This window comes from Prinia subflava, chromosome 24 (genome assembly GCF_021018805.1).
Source record: "Prinia subflava isolate CZ2003 ecotype Zambia chromosome 24, Cam_Psub_1.2, whole genome shotgun sequence".
In the NCBI taxonomy this organism is placed as follows: Eukaryota; Metazoa; Chordata; class Aves; order Passeriformes; family Cisticolidae; genus Prinia; species Prinia subflava.
Genome location: NC_086270.1, coordinates 4,314,451 through 4,333,326, shown reverse-complemented (window position 1 = coordinate 4,333,326; position 18,876 = coordinate 4,314,451). Strand labels below are relative to the sequence as shown.

The window sequence follows — 18,876 nt, the reverse complement described above, 5'->3', positions numbered from 1 at the left end:
TTGTATTTTCCTGTCTATTCCATAGCAGTTCATGATGGATAGACAATTCCAAATTTTGAACTACCATGGAAACTACTCAGCACCCTGCTTTTCTTTTTTGAGTTCACAACTCCCTCTGCAGTAAACCTTGCAAGTCCTTGAACAAATGTCAAGAGAGACAGCTGTAGCTATGGTTCCCATGCAATTTACATTAAGACAATTTTGCTACAGGTGAGGTCTTATCACTCACAGGTGAGGAATTCCCACCACTCCAGCAAAATTCATCCAACTTTTCTGAATTCTTTTTCAATACAGCCAAGATGATTCACTTGAAAACACCAGTGACTAGACACATATTCCATACACTTCTGGTCAGTAACAGATTTTGCATTTGGATTTCATCAGTGGTGAAAAAAAAAGGAAATGTGGAGTTAAGAGCCCTTTCTGCCAGACTTCCTCTGTGTCATCTTTTTCACATAAACACTACCTCCAGCTGCTGGTGGCAAGTTACATCTCCACAGCAGTTGTGCTTCCAGCTCTGTTACTGAGGAGGAGGTCCTCTTCCCCAGCCTGACCTACACCATATTGCAATTGCTCTCCCCAGTTTGGTGTTCGGTTTGCAAACTTGCTGACAGTGCAAGACAGCTCATTAATAAAGACATTAATCACTATTGACCGACAAGCTTGCATCCCTGATGGATGCCCCTAGGAACTAGTTGCCCATTGGACCTCATGTTGTGGATATGAGCCTTTCAGCCCAACCACCAAGCCACTTCTTCATTCCCTTCACACTCCACTTATCCAGTCCAAATCTTACCAACTTGACACAGCTGCAGGCTTCTGTGGGGGTTCATGGTGGCACCTTGCTGACACCATGTGACACCTTGGTGACACTCTTGTTCCTGTTCCAGGAACAAGAAACAGTTACACACACAAAACCCTAAACCCAACAAAGCTTACATTGCCATACAGACTGCTGATAATGATGTGAGACTAGCAAGCCATGAAGCACAAGCATGATTTCGTTTATTTTTCCTTGCTTGCTGTGTTTAACACTGTTCCTAAACTCTGTGTGGCATCTAGCACAACCAAGGCTCCAGCTCTGTCAGGAGCTGTTAGAAATTAATTCAACAAATATCAGGATCTTACCATGACTCTGATCTTCAAATACTTAAAACCTGAACACCTGGAATCAGGTAATAACAGGAGAATCTCCACTTCTAGTTTGCAGAGAGAAGCAAGAACCACTGGCTTAGAAAACAGTGGGCTAGTTCAACTCACTAGAGGCAGAGAAGTATTCACTCTGAGTTAGTTGTCTGCCAGTTTGATAAACAAATCCCAGAACTGGTGCAGAAGAAGCAGCACATACACACCAGTAATTTTAGGAGGGACATACAATTGCATGTATCAGCAGCAAGAAGACCAACTCAGACACCTCACTTAAATCCACCCATACAAACAGAATACAGAATAGCAAGAAAACCTTAAGAGTCAGTTCAGGGACTTCATGAATTGAAAGATAACTCAGATAGACATTTTTAATAACGAGTGAGAAATCTGCTCTCTATAAATTTGGCTAATCTGTTTTGACTCTCATGCCTCTGGTGTTCATGGCATCTTAGAGCCATCCACTTCTCACGTTATCAAGCTGTGCATAAGATGCATGAGTTACTTTTATTTGTTTAAAGCTACTACACCCATATGGATCCTCTGTTGTCAGACAGAGTGACAGCTTCTGCTGTTTCCCCATATCATTTGTGATTTTATTGTGTTTGTCATCTCCCCTTGCCCGTCATCTCTGGTCACACCTGCCCACATTACTTACACCCTGCTCCCTTGAAACTATACAACTTTTCTATCAATCATTGTGGGGACATCTGGGGAAAAAGTTTTCCACCAGTGATGCTGGCACCCTACTTTGGGTTTTGGAAATCTGGCACCCATCCTTCCTAACCAAGGGATAAGCATTGCAGACATGGCGAGTCCTCATCATGCAGTAGTGCAAACAAGAGCAAATGCTCACTCAGGACTGAGAGACACTCCTCAGCCTCCTGTGGCACCAGATGCCAGCAGCTTGGCACAGTGAACTGCTGCTGCAGGGAAAGCACAAGGTGTGAGGTGAAGTCCTGACCCACCCAGCACGAGTGACAGAGCGAGGTCAGGGGAACAAACTGAGCCGAGCTGAGAAAGGAGGAGAAAGAAGCCCCTCACCAAGGCAGCAACTGAACCAGCTGCTGGGTGGGGTCTGCAGTATGAGGAAGAGTGTGAATGGAAACCCAGGGAATGATAAATGTCAAATCTCTGGATCCCACCTGCCTGCTCTATGTCATGCACGGCTGCAGCTGGTGGTACAGTGCCCATGGCAACAAGGGCTGCCACTGCCCAGGCTGGTACTTCAGAGAAAAAACAGCTTACTGGTGCGAGGTTAGAGACTTAGAAATTTCTGTCCAGGGAAAAGAAATGATGTAGAGAAAAACTAAGGAAGCTCTGTCTGCTTTAAGAGAAAGTGTCTTCTTTCTTTAAAATTTTTACTGAGGGGGACTTAGTACAGTCAACGGAAACTGCAGACAAAAGTACAGAAAGGGACAAGCGGAATGAGGGATGTTACAAGGTGAGGACGCAGCTCCACTGTTTCCCCAGATGTCCCCACAATGGCCAGTAGGTTCCGAGCCTGTCACATCTTGCTGCCGGGCCGGGAGGCTGGAATTGCCCACCGGCCTCTGCTGTGGCCTCGGCTGGGCAAGGGCAGCGCTATGGTGCACAGGGCATCGGGCCGCGCTCCCCGGTGTCCCTCGCCGTGTCAGCAGTGCCGGGCTCCGCTCACCGCTCACACCGCGAGCAGCTCCTCCCGCTTAGTGCTGGGGGAGATCTCTGGTCTCTGATCCCATCTCGGCATCCCCGGGCTGCAGACACCACAGGCGGAACCAACCACAGCTGGATGGACCACCCAGTCCCAAACTCTCCAAGAGATGGCACTAAAGGGGGGATGCGACGGGAGACGGGAGAGGAGGACAAAACCTCGCTGTGCCGCCTGGCGCGGGGATCTGTCCTCTTTTAAAGAGCCGGGACCGGCACTGCCTGCGCCGACACCAAAGCCCCGCGGCAGTGGTAGCCCGGGGCCGGAGAAGGGGTTGTCCCGCAGGCTCTGGAGCACGAACCCATCGTGAAACCAGCCACGGAATCGCCTGCGCCGCACCCGCAACACCCAGCGCGGCCAGTTCCTCCCTGAGGCCTTGCGGAAAGTTTCCCCTCACGCCCGGGGCGCCCTCCGACCCCCCCAAAATGGCGGCCGCTCCCCGCCCGCCTCCCCAGGGCCGGGGGCGGGCTCGGGCTCGGCGGAGCCGCACGGCCGGGCCGGGCCGGGCCGCCAGCCCCCGCCCCGCTCCCGCTGACGTCAAGCGCCGCCCGGTACCGCGTCCCTCCCCTCATTGTCAGCGCCCGCACCCGCCGTCCGAGCCCCGGAGCCCCTCGCGGGCTGCGGCTGCCCAAGCCCGGGCTGGGAGCGAGGGAAGCCTGGCCGCTCCTGCCGCCCAGGTAGGCAGAGGTGGGCGATGAAGGGGCGGAGGGCGGGGGGTGCCGCAGACCGCCGGGGCGGGGAGGAATTCGAGGCATCCGCTTTGTCTTTGACCGCCGCCGCCTTTCCCGTCCCTTCCCGTGCGGGCGAGCGGGTGCCTCGAGGCCGGGTGGCCCGCGGGCGGCGGCGGGGATCCCCCGCGGGAGAGCCGGCCCTGAGGCGCCCGCCGGGGCCTCGGCTGCCGCTCGGAAATGGAGCCGCCGTCGGGCTCCTTCCGACGGGACCGGAACAGCCGCTTTCCTGAGCGGAGATCGGCCCCGTCCCCGCCCGGGAAGGGCACGGTCCCGCCGGTGCTCGCTGTCGCGAGCTGCCCGCAAGGAAGTTCCTAAACCATTTGGCTGGGGCTTGGTTGAGATTTTGGAGGTTTCCAGGCGCTTAACGCGTTTTCTGTGGATAACCATTTTTTTTTTCCCCTCGCTGCAGCCACATACTCCCTTTCCTGTTGCTTATTTTTCCTGAATTCCCCCTTCTTTCTCAGCCCGCCCACGTTTATCATATAATTAATAACTTTATTTTATATATGTGCTTTTCTGATGTTCTGACTTTGTTAATCACTTCAGCCTTCTGTCCTCCCCCGTCGTGAGGGAATTAATTGATGGAACACTGTGAAACTTTTCTTTGCCTCTTTCGAAAATTTCTGAAACTTACCCCGTGTGGCTTTGTCAGGTGTCCCATGTGCTGGCATGTGAAGCCGGTGGCACAGCAGACCTTTGCTGGTTGTCCTTGGTGATTGCGCCTTCATTGCAAATCCGCATTTTTCCCCCCTTCTAATGCTGCATCTGAAGCCTTTAAACCAATTAAACACAAATTAAAGCGACCATCCCAACTAATCAGCACACTTGAGTTGGGTGCGGTAAGATTAGATTTTAACTGGTGCGTAAATTCTGTTAAAATATTCCCCAAAAATCAGGGGGAGGAGTGCTCATCGCCGCCGCGTGTGTTGGGGTTGTCGCTTATCGAGTCCCTCGCCGAGAGCCGCTGGGGTGGGTGAGCGCCTCTCTAAGCAGCACCACAGCGATGACAGCGGGAAGGGGGATTTTTTACAACCTGGAATCGTCTGTGGCATTCCGTGTTTAGAGGGGAAAAAATGCAGTAACTTACCACATGCCTGCAGCCTCATGGCGGAGGTATGCATCTGCTGACCTGCGGGACGCTGGGCTGGGGGGACGCCGATCCCCGGTGTTACAGGCTGTGCGAGTACAGAGCCAGCAGCGCTGTGCTCCGCTCAGGCTGTGCAGCCAGCAGCCAGCTGGCATATTTCGGCAGGGACAGCGTGCTCTGTGGCCGGTTTGCGTCTGCGGCACTTGCAGAAGTGTAATTCCTCCATTGTATCGCTCTGCAGCAGTAAGGACTGCACAAAGCGCCTGCCAGGCTGACACCCCCAGCCTGGGGCTCCAGGAGCTCCGAGGGAGCGATCCTTGTGCAAGGGGCTGGTGTGCAAGACCCCTCCTGGGCATGGGATCCCCTCCCCGGCATCGTGCCTGGGCGCCTGGGGCTGCTCAGGGCAGCCAGCCCTCTGTAACACTGCAGGGAGGAGGAGGACAGGCAGAGCTGATCGCTGTGTTTCTTTTGGATACGTGTCTGAAAGTTCCTGGGGGAAGGAATGAGTTGGGGCAAAGGGAGTGTGGGAGAGCAGCACAGTTCAAGAGTAGTCAGGTCCCCCTTAACTAACCCCTGTGTCTGCTGATCTAAGTGGTTCTTCAACCCCAGCTTCCTCATAACACTATGAAATTAGCATTATGCTGTATGGTAAAGTTTCTGCACTCCAGTACAGGCCAATCTGACCAATGTTGACTTCCTAAGAAGTAGAAATAAGTTACAAGTGCATAGGCTTTTTGCTAGCTTTCTGTGTTCTGAAAATTGCGCAACGGAGAGGAAGTTACTGATTTTCTTTATTTAATGCGAGGCTAGGAATTGTAGGCAAAAATAGCTCTTGTTAAAAAAAGAGAACTCTCAAATGTGGCTATTATAAGAAACGATAATATTTTAGAGCCCAGTATGCTTTGCAATCTGTTTGCAAATCACATTATTTTGTATGTTCAAACGGGTTGGTGATGACATCTTTCAGCAATGACCTTACCAGAGTATTGTACCCAGGGACTCTGAGGCTGTGCATGTCTTCCATGAAACCTTTCCTTCCCACCATGGGCTGCAGTTGGTAAGGAACCAGAGGCCACTTTCCTCATGGAAGATTTTCAGAAAGTATGGCTGGCATTACTGAGTGAAACGACAAAAAAGGGCAATTTTGATACAATTGTTACACTAAAATGAAGCATATAATCTCTTTAGGAGGTCGTTTTGATTGGAAGATTCCCACAAGGGTGATGATTCATAGCAGTAATATGTTTTACACTAACTGGTGGACTGCAGATCATGGGAGCCCTTAAAACTTGTTGGAATGGAGAGCCTTTGTTGTGATGGTTGTGGCATGGTTACATACCACTTTGCACGTCAAAGGCCTGCTGTAACAGACTTCTTGCCTTGGTTAATGGTTGTATGAGCACATATGAAGTAGAAAGCATGAATGTTTTTAAACACTTGGTGACAGCTGATGAGCAGGTGTTGCTTGCCAGCACTTCCTGCATTCCTGAAGCTGGTGCTTGGCTTTGTCCTGCCATGCTGTTATTCCCTCTGCTTTCAATGGGTGGAATCTTTGGAGGGCTTTAGTCTTTTAACTTGATCTCTTCTTCCCTCTGTAGCCATCAAAGGTGTGATCAATCTCCCTGTCCAGGCTCAGCTGTTTGCCAGGGTAACAGGGGCTGGCAGCCTTCTGGTGATGACTGCAATCATTCACTGCACACACTGTGGACAGTCACATCTCTCTGGATTTGAGGGTTTAGACCTGGTGACAGAATCAGTTTGGTGGAAAACCCACAAACCATTTGCCCTTAACTGTCCAGATTTAGGAGCCTTCATAACCACCCTGACTGGGAAGGCATGCCAGGCATGCCATTCCTGTGAAGTCGGTGGGGTTTGGGTTGATTCAGCAGCCTGAAAACCAGTGTTTTTGAAATGATCCAATATAAAGTGTGGCATTGGATGTCAGCCATCAGAATGTGGCAATGTAGGCCTTAATGCTTTTGTGTCTCTGGTGGTGTCTTAGGTTTTGGCAGTGATGTTCCCCTGCTGAGGCCTAATCTCGGCAGATAAGGGGTTGTAAGGATGCCTCAGCCCTGTGTGCTTTAACCCTCACCAGGGTGGAGTAAGATATGCAGGTGCAACACACAGCTTTACCTAAGCGTGACAGCAGCATGCACAGAAGCATGAATGCTATGCACTGGCAGTTTCTGTTTCCTTTTCTGTAAAAGAAAGCTGAGAATATTTTGGTGCTTTCTTGCCAATATAGTTGTGTAGCAAATGTAACATTTGTATTCTTGAATATTTGAATTTCTTTTGAAATACAGTCCAGAAAGGTGAATGCAGCCTGTGAGTGATGGGCCAAAAGGAGAGGGGGTGTTTAGAAAAAAATTAGTTTTAATGTTATACTTAATATTCAGCCTACTCTGCAGCCTTGTCTCCTCTCATAGTAAGAGACATCAATAACTCCAGGAACGAAATGTGTAATTTCTCTGCTTAGGACCAAAGTTACCAATCAATACTCAGGTATGAATTGTAAGAACACATAAGCTGGTAAGTTTGTTTCTGTGTGACAGTGAGTGGATGAGAGGAGCTGCTTGCTCTTGTCAAACTGGAGGAGAGATGGGTTTTCACATCCTCTCCAGTCATGGATCTGGGAAGTGCTACATCAGTGCAGGTGAGCACTGTGCTGGATGAGGTGGGTTTGCCTTCCCCCTTGTCCTAACCACTTTCTTCTCCAAATGCCCTTTCTAGCCCTACCCCAGCTGACAAACTCCATGCAGCTGTATCCAGAGAGTTGATCTGGGTGAAAATTAACCATCAGCCTCCTCCCCAGTCCCTTTAGCCCTGCCTGATTCCCAGCCTGGCTGCAGGGCTGCTTTACTCTGGCCAAGGGAGGGGAGGACGGGACTGGAAGGAGGCAGGGGCAGTGCAGAGCCACCTGAAAATTACTATAAAACTTAAGTTTGAGGATTTGGTCCAAAGTCTGCGAGGTCACTTGTGCAGTAATAGCATCCCTTGAGCATTGCTGTCTGTGTTGAGGTCTCTGTCACCACGGTGCTTTCACAGTGAGTTTGGACATGCTACCTTTGCAAAGTTCCTGCTTGTGCAAAGTGCTGCCCAGGTTTGGGCAGAGGAGTAGAGACATCATCATCTTTAGAGGACTTCAGTGGAAAATTTTCTACATTTATTAAGTCCCAATCTTTTGGGCCCTGTTTGTCAGAGCTTCATTGAATTGAGCAAACCTCAAGTGTCCTCCTTGCAAGTTAACTTCAGAGTCCTATCACCCTCACTCTGAGCAGCTGTATTGAACTTGGGCCAGCAAAGTGCACTGATCTCACGTGTGTAAATACTCTGTGTGAGCTGGAAACTTCCGTATGGCTGCTCCTTGGCCTGCTGCAGCATCATAGCTGTCATCCTGCCCTGCCCTGTGTGTCAGAGGGACCAGCTGTCCACAGCCCAGCCGTGCTCACTGTCCTCCCGTGGCTGCAGGCGCAGGCAGACTGGCCTGGCTCCACGGGCAGAGCCTGCTTCTGACAGGTGGGCTCCTGGCTGCTCTAGGGTGAAGTTATGAGAGACATACACTGTCAAGTGTGGATACTTCCTCATCACTCCTGCTTGCTGTCTGCCCTGGTTTGTGAGGAATTGGTGGTTTTGCTGCTTCAAGTCACAAAGGGGAAAGCGTAGGCTTTAGCCATTTTTAATCGGTACTGGGTGGACAAGCCCCTGCATGTAAACATTTATAGTTCTGAATTTACTTAGCTAATTGGTTTTTAAGTCATAGATTAAGTCATAGTTTGACCTGCTGTACTGCCCAGGCCATAGTATCAAACCTTACTTGGTATTGAATTAACTCATTAACTCAGCCGGTTTTGAGGTTTGTGATTTCAACTTGCAAACTTGATGCCTGGAGCAGGGGGAGGGGGCGTTGATCTAAATAAGATTTTTTTAGCCACAAAAACCCCATGTTCCTTGCTTGGATTTGTGATTGTTATATCAGAAATAGTAGGACTGATTTCATTCAGACCCCTTGCAAATAGTGTCGTGGCTATCCTTGATTGTGCACCGTATGCCTCTGAGAAGGCAGAGCAGCAAGAGATGAGAACCAAGGCTTTGTGAGCCCTGGTAGGATTCAGCTTTGGTGGTTAATATTACAAAACCACTGGAGCTTGGGGCTCATGTGTCAGGCTGCACAGTAGGAGAGGAAAGCATCTGTGGCTGTAGGCAGGTGATGTGAGAGGCCTGCCTGACCTGTGCTGGGGCACAGCAGTCCTGTGGGGAAGGTGCTTTGTGGTGACACACATCAGCTCTGCTCCAGGACAGCAGCTCTCCCGCTCTGGAGCCCGTGGGCAACATGTAGCAGCTCATCCCATTGACTGTCCCATCTCCCCTGGGGTCCTGGAGCGGGTGACAGCAAGTGCACTGCACTGGAAGTGCAAGGGGAGGTAAAGGAGGTGAGGGAGCAAAACAGGGAGCGTGTTGCTGTGTGACACAGTAGGACCCATGTTCCTACTTGTGTAAGTGTTGCAGTGTTCTAATTGACCTCTAAAAATGGCAGCTTCATCCTAAGCTGAAAATGTCTTTCTACATGACTGATCACAATGAACATAAGCTCAAGCAGCTCTTTAATTAGCTCAAGAATGTTTCTCTTCACCTTGAATGCTTACTTTTCACATTTTCCTCTGTTGCTGCATGCAATGCAGTGCTGCAATGCTCTGGGCTGTGCAGCAAGGGCTCCTGACAGCGTGGCTCTGCTGCCTGGTGTCGTCAGCCCTGCCACCCGTGCTGCATGCCGCAGCTCCGTGCAGATGGGAGTGACAGCTTTTGCTGCAGTGCTGCACCCTCCTTACGTGTCGCAGCAAAATCTGTCAGGCTTTGTTTTCACATTCATTCTCAAAACTGCTTTAATTAAAATTGCTTCTATATGCATTATCTGGCTCTTAAGGTTCAGCGCTGGCTTGTGTCTTCCCCGCTGGGTTGATTTAAAATTCACAGGATATGTTTCCGAGGCTGCAGAGGCTCCAAGGTTGTGCTGATCATCTGATTTCACTGCAGCACTTCTAGCTGCTTGTGCCTTTGAGGTGCCTGTGCCTCACGTGGGAGTGCAGTGGGTTACCTTAAAGGGAAAATCTGATGAAACTTCTTTAAGAACTTGTTGTTACATGTGATATCTTAGTGGAATTTACCGGAACAGAATGGAGATTCCTGACCTAGGATCTGGAACAGAGCTGCAAAAACATTAATTTCACAGGTAGTGTGAATCATTTGGAAATATGTCTGTTTTTACTGGAAAACTAATTCCTGGATGATAACAAATAACTACTAGTACTGCTTTGTGGTGAGAATTTGAACCTGAAGCAATTGAGAATTCTTAATGAAGTCTCTCACTCTTCTGTCTGCATCCCATTCTGTTTAGCTGCTCATCAGGATTGTTTTTAATGTTCTGAGTGTGACTAATGTCTTTGCTTAAAGGTATCCTGTGTAACGTGGGTGTTGATGTTTCTGTGTGAGTTTTGGCTGTTAGTATATTGTAAACTGCCTGCATATGGTCTAAAATTCTCTGGATGGTACCTTTTTTGCATTGGGCAGAGCATGGGAACAAGAAGCACAGTTTGGAATAGGTTTTTTTCCTTTTGTCTGTAACCACTGTCAGAGATGCTGTGAAGGGTACAGAGTATCAGCAGTGCTTTGGGAAAGCTGTGAATTGTGTGTTTGAAGGTGACTGCAGGAACAATGCTGCAGTGGAGCACTACCAGCTGTAGAGGTGGGGAACTCTTTTCCAGCAGTGATGGGAAGATGGGGAGGCTCTCTGGGGTGCAGCCTCTGCAGAGCATGGACCACAAACAGGCTGCTGGTAGCTGGTGTACAAGAGCTGGGCTGAGAGGCTGCCTGGAGCTGCAGGCAGAGAGAAACAGCAACTGCTGAGTGCAGAGAAAGAGCTGTGCCCTGCTGACTGCCTTATTGCCAGGTGACACTCCTTGGGTCTGGGTCAGCTGCCCCTCATTTCCCTCCTCCAGCAGCAGGAGTAGCAAGCCCCATGCTCCAGCTTGCTTTCCCTGGCTGTCTTACGACAGAAACGTGCTCCCAAGTCCTTACACACAGATCATCTCCATTCACTTTTCCTCTGCTGCCTACGCTTTGAGCTGATTTACAGAGCAGGGTGGGCTCGCTCTCTCTCTCTCTCTCTCTTTTTTTTTCTTCTTTTTTTTTAAATTTTCTTTTTTTAGTAATCTCTGCCATGTGTGCCTCTAGTGACTGCTGCAACTGCTGGGGCGTGTGGCTCAGAGTTGGGCACTGTCCTTGCTTTGGAGCCCAGCTGTGTGTGAGCTGGTGGGGCACACACAGCATCTCTCCCTGCAACAGCAAGAGCGGCAGCAGCCAGCTGGACAGGCTCAGCAAAGCATTTGCAGCATGTCAGTAACTGCATGGCAGGCACATCAGGAGAAGGCTGTTCTTTTCTGCTCGGTACTGGTGAGATGGTGTCTGAAGTGTCGTGGCATTCAGATGGATATTTCTCTAGACCAGGTTACCTAAAGCCTCATCCAACTTGACCTTGGACACTTCCAGGGATGGGGCATCCACAGCTGTTTTGGGAAACTTGTGCCCCTGACTCACCACCTTCACAGGGAAGAATTTCTTCCTAATATCCAGTCTTAACCTACTCTCTTAGTTTGAAACCAGTGCCCACATCCCATCACTACAGTGTGTGGTAAAAAGTCTGTCTCTGACTTTCTTACAAACCCTCTTTATATATTGAAAGGCCTATAGGATCTCCCCAGAGTGTTCTCTTTTCCAGACTGAACAGCCCCAACTCTCTCAGCCCTTCTTCACAAATGTATTACAGCCCTTCAACTTTTTTTTGTGACCTCTTGTGGACCTGCTGTAGTCTTTGTGAGGGCTCCAGAATTCCAGATGCAGTGCTCCAGGTGGGGTGTCATGAGAGCAGAGCTGGAGAACCACTTCCCTTGACCTGCTGGCCATAATTTTTTTGGTGCAGCCAAGGACCACTGTTGACTTTCTAGGTTGCAAGAACACAGTGCTGGGTCATGTCCAATTATTTGTCCACCAATACCCCCAAGTCTGTCTTTGCAGGGCTGCTCTCAATCTATTCATCCACCAATCTGAACTGATGCTGAGTATTGCCCCATTCTAGGTGCAGAAAGTTCCAGCACAGTAAATTCTGACCGAACATAAAGGAAAATAATTTTCTCCCTGAGACTGTTTTGACAGGAAACAGGAGCTGAGAGGTTGGGGCATTTCTGACCCCAGAGATTTTCACAGCTTAAAGCTCCAGCTTTGGACACTAACCCTGTTTGAAATCAGAGCTGGACTGAGGTTAGCTTCACCCCTTACTGCTAATTAAGATGAGAGAGAAAATGTGAATTTGCTACTCTTTCCCTCCTCTGTAGAAAGGAGCAGCATGGTGGGGGAAGCAGTGTGGTCGTGTCTCAGTACAGCCACGCCAGTGCTTCCTTCCTATGAAACATCCTTCCTTCCTTCAGTCCAGGGAGTACAAGGGGGAAAAGGACACGTAAATAACAATGCAAGTGAGCACAGTTCAACAGCCGTGCCCTGGAAAACTCCTGGAGGGGATCCTCTGCTGCCATTTTTGCCTTATGTTCTATTTCTCACTCTCCACTTCTTAAACGTGCTGCAAGAAAAGCATATGCCCTCTTGGCTCTGATCTTCATTTAGGATAGGATTCAGATAAATTAATGCCTCGCATTAAGCCTGCAGATTTTGTCATTAGCATCTTGTGTAATGCTTGCAGGAATACCTGTGCTCCAAGAGCAGTAGAATTTGTCTGTCTGTCTGTCTGTTGTCCATTAGTCGACAGCCTTGGATAACCAGCGGACTTAAAAGCAAATGCAAGCTGCCCTGTAGAACTGCCTTCTTAAGAAATACAAGGTATTTCAAGATTGTTGGTTTTCTAGCAGCATGAAATGGAGAATTTGGAACAAAGTTTTCCCATGATAGTCATGAGTTGAGTGGCGTCTTTAACCCTTTCAAGTCCTATGGACAAGAGGCTGGTGGGAGATGGAAGAACTTGGAGTTGGTGATGTTGTTCAGCCTTGTCTGTGGAAGAAGTGTGGCTCAGGACCTTCCTGATGGAATTCTTGTCCCACACTTCGGACTCCAGACAGCTTCTTAGCTGCCTGCTGAAGGAGGCAGTGGATGCTGAGGATGATCTCTCTGGGAGGTTACAGCTGTTCTGTTTCAGTGTCCTCCTGAGTCAAAGGAGACACTTCACCCACAAGCACTGAGGAGATATTTTTTCCCCAGGCAAATGGGGAATTACTCTGGCCCATTTTTGGAAAGAAGGAGCAGAGGCCTGGTATTCCTCTGCTGTCTCTTTCGGCATGAAGGAGAATTCCAAAAGTGACTGCTGAATGCCTCAGCCAGTTACCAGACCTTGGACCTCTTCTTATGGAGGATATCAGGTGCCCTTGCAGCTCTTCCCAGAGCAGAGCAGTGCAGGGCATGCAGCTGATCTCTGCCTGCTAGGGCAGTGAGGTGCCCTCACCTTTATGTCCTGCTGGCCCTGGCACAGTGCTGTATGAGTGAAATGCCTGTTGTCATTTTGAGAGGCCCAGCCTGCAAGTGAATGTATTCCATCCATAAATTCATCAAGGCTTTCAAGTGGGCAGTTTTCAGTGGCACAGCTGCCCACTGTAATAACAGCATCTTGCAGCTTGTCTTGGAGTCTCTCCATTGTCCACAGAGCATTAATTTTGAAGGTAAAGTCCCCACAGCTACAAGCATGGTCTCACAAAGGCAGCATGTTCCTGCTTGTAAATGTTATTTTATTTACTTTTTTTGTTACCTGAGGGTATTTTCAGCAGTAAATTGAACACAAAGACTACTGTTAGGATCTTTCAATCAACCCAGCTGTCGTCATTGAGCAAATCATATTTAAGAGTGATTTATAAGTCATTTATAAGTTCCTGAATACCTCCTTTCATTTGACTTCACACTTGCCAGTGAACAAAAAAGCTGCATGTTGGGAGCTCAGAAGGGGGGAAAAAAAAAGCTGGTTTTTACAAGGCAGTCCAAGATCCCAATTAGTATTTGTGGTACAGCCAGGGGACAGAGTTACCAACTGTTTGTATTGGGAGGCCTTGAAGGCTCTGGAGATTACTCACGGTGTGTTGGTCAGGCAGGCAGCCCTCGCTTACCTGCGCAGGCGGCGCCGTGGCCGTGTCCACCCAGCTCACATGACTGGGGAGAACCAGCCAGGCTCTGGCTGCCCTGCCCGTGAGTCAGTGCCTGCCCTGCGTGGGTACCTCGCTCACGGAGGGCGTCGTGCCTCGTCTTGCCTGCCTGCCTGCTGTCCTGGGCGCTCGCTCCCTTCAGCTGCTGCTCCTGCAGGGCCACCAAGCGGGCTCTGCAGGAGACCCCGAGCTGCTGATGGCTCCTTGGTGTGGTGACAGCACCCAGTGTCTTGCTTCAGAGCATGGAGATTTTGTGAATTGCAGCCAAAAGGTTTGCCTCGAGCTGGAAGTGATGCTGCTGGTGTAACCCAAGCTGGGCAGCCTTTGTGCCAGAGGCATTTCTAATGCTGACAGGTTCCTCCTGGGCTTTTCATGACAGAGATGTTAACCCTGCTGTTCCCCAGGCAGCTGAGCTGAGGTATGCTGCTAGTGTGTCCCATATCTTTTTTTTTTTTCCTAATCTTTTTTTTTTTGTCCAAAAGTTGCAGAGTGGCTCAGCTGCAGTGAGTTCCAGGACACACTTGGGCTGCTCCAGTGCTGCCCCTGCCAGTGTGCCTGCATGCCAGGCCCTGCAGCTCCTCTCACACAGAGTTTACAGTTCAAGTCTAAAACCTGATTTGCTCCAAGAGCAGTGGCAGTGCCACCTGTAACCTGAACCAAATTCCTTGGCTTCCTCAGGGGCCCTTCCACATGTCTGAATTACTACTAATTGCAAACTTTGTTCAGCCCTTTGCGTTTAGGCTGCAAGCACAGAGCAGGCCAGACTGCTGAGCATGCCTGCAGAAGTGCTGCTGTCCATCTGTCCCAGGATAGGGTCCTGAAAACAGCAATTTAATCCTCTGCCTCTGCACTAAGCAGGGCAAGTGGTGGATTTGCATGGGGGAGGCTGTGGTGGGTGTTAGCCAGGCCAGGGCACAGACAAATCACAGACAAATCAAGGGGAACAGCAGCGTGCCCTGAGGAGGGGTCCCCTCAGCAAGAACAACTCTGCAGAGACTTGGTAAAACTACTGATTTGGGAGATTTCTGATGATCATGATTCTTTCCAGTGTTTGGTGGGTGGATAGCAATGCTAATGATTTATAGAGTTGACCTATAAGGCAGAAGCTGGGCTTATGCTTGAATATTGAATTTTATCAGAGTAATTAGTCCTAGATGTCTGCTCTGAATTTTTGAGTTAAAGGGCCATTAGTAAAGATTAATGGAAAATTAAAATTTAGACACTTGCTGAAATATGAATGATCATTTTTATTTCAGGTCACATTTTATTTCCTTGTGCTACCATGCCATCAGTCTGAGGGCCTGTGCAGTGCCTGCTCAGAACAAAATCCTGTGTGTACAGACAGAAGGAAGTGCAGAGAGGACAGGGCACCTTTCCTGAAATGGAGCTGAAGTTGACTGTCTGAGCTCTTCCCAAAAGATTTTCCCTACTACCACTAAGGAATGGGGACAGTCCTGATCCATGGATCACTGATCACATCCGTGCTGCCTTATGTTTGCACAATTCTTGGCATGGCTTGCCCTGGATCTTCCCAGACATCTTCTGGGGATGGCTCAGAAGTTAGCAAGGTCTTGTTTGGAGGCAGAGCAGGTTTTAAAGGACTGGTTTAAAAGGTTGTTCAATGCCAGCTGGCCTTGGCACAGGGGACAGACCTAAGCCAGGCTCATGCACTGATACAGATGTACACTAATGCTCCTTTTGGTCACTGATGACAATTCATCCACCTGGCCTTAAACTGGGATCATGTGAGCTATTATCTGACAGTGCTGCAGACTTTTTTTTGTCTGTGAGGAATGCCTGAATACTTTTGTAGTGATGCACAGCCCTAGCAGACTACATTTTGGGTACACAGGTACCACACACAGGCTGGTTCCCTGCCTGTCCTTTCATTCCTGTCCAAGGCACAAAATGGATGGATTGGGAGCTGCAGCAGTCCAGGAGAGGCAGGAGCTGTGGCAGCTCCTCAAGCTGTTCCTGTGGCAGCTGCAAGGGAGCTGAAAAGCTTTCCTTTTAGCACTCACAAACTTAATTACTTCTTCCAGGAAGAAGGTCACAGGAGTGGCCAGTTGTCTGTGCTACAGAGTTCACGAGCTTGTTTTTTTGGGAGGACCTTTGGGGCAATCTCAGTTTAATGCAGGGTTTGTAGGGATCTCTGAGTGGCTGAGCCAATCTTTTAGCCAGAAAAACTCCCAGCAATCAAAGAAGTGTTCCTGTGAAGCTGACTCAGATGTCCTTCTACTCTGTTAGGAGAATGGAATGTGCCCTGTATCAGACAGGATGCAGAGAAACACACAATACTCTGTAATTTTCATGCCAGCAGGGATATGTTTGTAGCCATGTGGCTCTTGGGTATAGTGTTAGGAAGAATGTGAAGGTTAAAGCTGCCTACGCCTAACGAGCAAAATGATTCAGAGATGGTTATGAGTGCCTGAATTTAATCTTATTAAGTGTATTGTAGCAGGCAGGCCTTTCCCAGCTCTGTAGATGTTGCTGGATGAAAAATTGTGTGGCTTTGTGCTTTGGGGTGTGTAACCAATTTGCAGTGTGGTACTTGTCAGATGTGCAGTGTTAGCCCTGTTTCACCTGGACAAGTGTTTGTGACAGGACAATAAAGCAGCCCAAGGAGATAATGAGAGCTGTAGTGTTTGAGGGCAATGGCTGGAAATGGATGCCCAGGAAGGAGGGAGAGCAATGGGGGAAGCATGCAACCATGCATATCAAAGGATTCCTCCAACCTGCAAGTTTTGTCTCAAAAGTGGCCTTGCTGAACCAGGAGTGGGTCCCTGTAGGAATGAACTTGAGGGATTTTTCTTCCATGAATATATCTAATTGCTGCTTTATGAACCCATGAGGACTTCTGGCTTCCATAACATCATGCAGCAAGAAGTTCCCTAGTGTACCACCACATACAAGCAGAAGTAGGGCACTGGTCAGAGTGAGCCAAGCAGAAGGTAGCAGGATGGGACAAGGGAATAAAAACACCAGCAGGAACTGGGATTGATGTTGCTGGCCCAGATTTCAGCACAAGCATGACAGAAGAGGGTGGGGGAATAGTGTTGTGCTTGAAAGGCAAGATTTCTGGTGGCCAGATGAAAGGGGTAGAAGAGCAAGTTCAGGAGTCCAGCATACTAAAGAGACAGTGAGAAGGATAAGCTGGAGAAGAGCTTTTACTGTATGGTAAATATCTGGTAATAATGCAAGTTTGAGAAGCACAAAAGATGCAGTGATGTACAAGAGAAGAAAAGGAACAGAGGAGAAGGCAGTAGGTCCAGCTGAGGTGCCTGTCTCCTTAGCATCCTAGCTGTACCAGTAGCCCAAACCAGGTCTTGGGGAGGAACATGAAAATAATGAATGTGTTTCCCTATTGTTTGCTTCCAGGGACATCCTGAGCCATAGAAATTTGGATTCTTCACATTCAGTAATCTTTGATATATCATTTTGTTCATTTTTCTAACAATTTTCTGGATCTTGCTCTGAATCTCCCCTGAATCTTTTCAGTGAGTCTGGGGCTTTCAGCTAGCCATGGGCAGCTCAGCTACCTTCATGCTAGCACATATTTCAGGGCTGAAGCCGTGGTGAGAGCCATGGCCCCTGAAGTCCTTTCAAAGCTGAGCTTGATGGAAATGAGAGGGAGGGATGGAGGGTGAAGGAGGTGGGAGACCTCTGTGTCCAGTAATTATCACAAAAGCACCACTGAGCTGGGGCTGCTTTTCCCATGCCATCTGCAGGATGCTGCCAAGTTTGTGGCTCACTGAAGAGATGCCTGCATAGTGTTTGTGAAATCAAATGTGACAGTAAAATCTGCTTCTGAGGACAGTACAAGTGGCAGCATGGGAAGAAATAAAACATCTTTCTCAGCTTTGATTCCAGTGCAGGATGGCACTTAGGAGTAGCATGCTGAGGACCTTTGGAAATATCAATCCATTTCTGATCAAGAGCTCCAGAGTGTGGATAACATCTTCCTTGCCATGGGGCTCCCAGGGCAGGGATGCCACTAGCAGCCTTCTCTTTGGCACTTAAAACTGTTCTCTGTTGCTGGAAGGAAGATGTTACACCTCACCAGCAAATGTTCAGACCTGTTTTCAGTGAGCCCTTCCAGCGTGAGTCAAGCCGTGATTTCAGGGGGAGCCAGAGGAGAGTGTCTTTGTAGAGGAAAGCAAAATCTCTGTTGTGCTGTGCACAGTAAAGCCCAACTCCTCAAACCCCAGTGAGCGTCTGCTGTGAGCAGCCATATGTGCCTTTATGCTCTGCTGCTTTTGCATTGGCCCTGCCAGCTCCATGTAGGGAAACTTATTTTATATTGCAATGAGAAGAGCAGTGCTGAGGAGTTCACTGGGTGATTGAAGTGTTGACGTAGGGTCAGTGTGACTCAGTGATGTGCAAGATCCTCTCAGGCATCTGCAGAGCCTGCTGCAGTGTCTCACACTGCTCTGGATGCTGTTTGGTGTCATAATTTGAGTTTCCTTGAAGGTCAATAGTCAATTCACTTCCAGATTACTGAGCTTTTTTCTGACTTTTTTAGACTTTTTTCTGACTTTTTTAGAATTTCCTCTCCCACTAGATGCAGCCATTTCTGAGGCAATTCATGCCTCAAAATATGTACAGCTCCAAAAGTCACTTGGCGTTTTGCCTTTGTGTTCAGTGGGGCCAGGGAGCCCCTGTCCCCATCCTCTGTAAGCAGATTCACCATCTGCCTCCTCAGGTGTCCCAGGATGTTGTTAGATGCCTGCAGGTGGCAGGGTTGATGTCACATAGAGGACTTTGGCTCTTGTTCAGTCTATCTTGTTTTATACCCATTTTCTTTTCTTTAATGTTTTTCTCCTGTTCTCATGACTGTGTCGTTGTGTCAAGTCAAGAACCAGGTGCTGGAAAGAGCTTGCAAAAGGCAAAATCATATTAAGGAAAGCTTTCCTTCCTTCTCTTTTTAACTGATTGAAGGCTCTGGCCACAGTATTGCCATTTGCTGCAATTTGTGACACCTATGTCCTTTTTCTGTATAGATGGCAGAGAAATTTGACTTTACAAATGAAGAAT

The 18,876-nt window shown here is 48.8% G+C and overlaps 1 protein-coding gene across 2 annotated transcripts in view; it reads left to right on the top strand.

Annotated features, from left to right (window-relative positions):
• Positions 1-2,454: 2,454 nt before the first annotated feature.
• LUZP1 (leucine zipper protein 1) overlaps positions 2,455-18,876 on the top strand; it is a 34,935-nt gene continuing 18,513 nt past the window's right edge. The window contains exon 1 of one of the 2 annotated variants that reach the window (XM_063419107.1): positions 2,455-3,523. The gene's annotated coding sequence lies outside the window, so the exon portion shown is untranslated. The remainder of the gene's footprint in view (positions 3,524-18,876) is intronic. The other variant, XM_063419106.1, reaches the window with a different exon arrangement.